The sequence below is a fragment of the Aplysia californica genome, unplaced genomic scaffold, assembly GCF_000002075.1.
Source record: "Aplysia californica isolate F4 #8 unplaced genomic scaffold, AplCal3.0 scaffold00851, whole genome shotgun sequence".
In the NCBI taxonomy this organism is placed as follows: domain Eukaryota; kingdom Metazoa; phylum Mollusca; class Gastropoda; order Aplysiida; family Aplysiidae; genus Aplysia; species Aplysia californica.
In genome coordinates, this window is record NW_004798121.1 from 186,291 (window position 1) to 186,829 (window position 539).

Sequence of the window (539 nt, forward strand, 5' to 3'; positions counted from 1 at the left end):
AAAAAAAAGAAAACCTCAAACACTTGACACTGACTCGTTATTATGACAATGTCTCCTCGTTATCTTGATGAACAAACCCAAAAAGACGGAATCCCATGCGTCACTCGTGAACACAACCAGCCCTTTCTCAATGACCTGTTTCCCACCCCCACGACTCTCGCGACCGCCACCGGTACTCATCTACAAGACAAGGCACGTTGATGACGTCATGCGTAAACCTCAACGTGTAACTTTTTGGCGTCTTGCAAAACCCATGAAACTTGAAGAATTAAATCAACTGGTTTTGGTTTTGCTTTTTTTTTGGGGGGGGTCTTTTTTTTGGGAGGGTGGGGGGGGGGTTAAAGTTCTAAAATCAAATAGATCAGGAGACAGCATGCCTATAAAATAGTATAAGATTTTCCGTTAGTAACTTTTGTGTCTTCCAAATTAAAGTAAAATTGTGAATGTACATGTAGATGTTCTTTCGTCCCCATCGGCACAGTTTGGATTATGTAGAGGAGCATGTTTCCAACCCCGCCTTCCAGGGCCAACCCAGGATG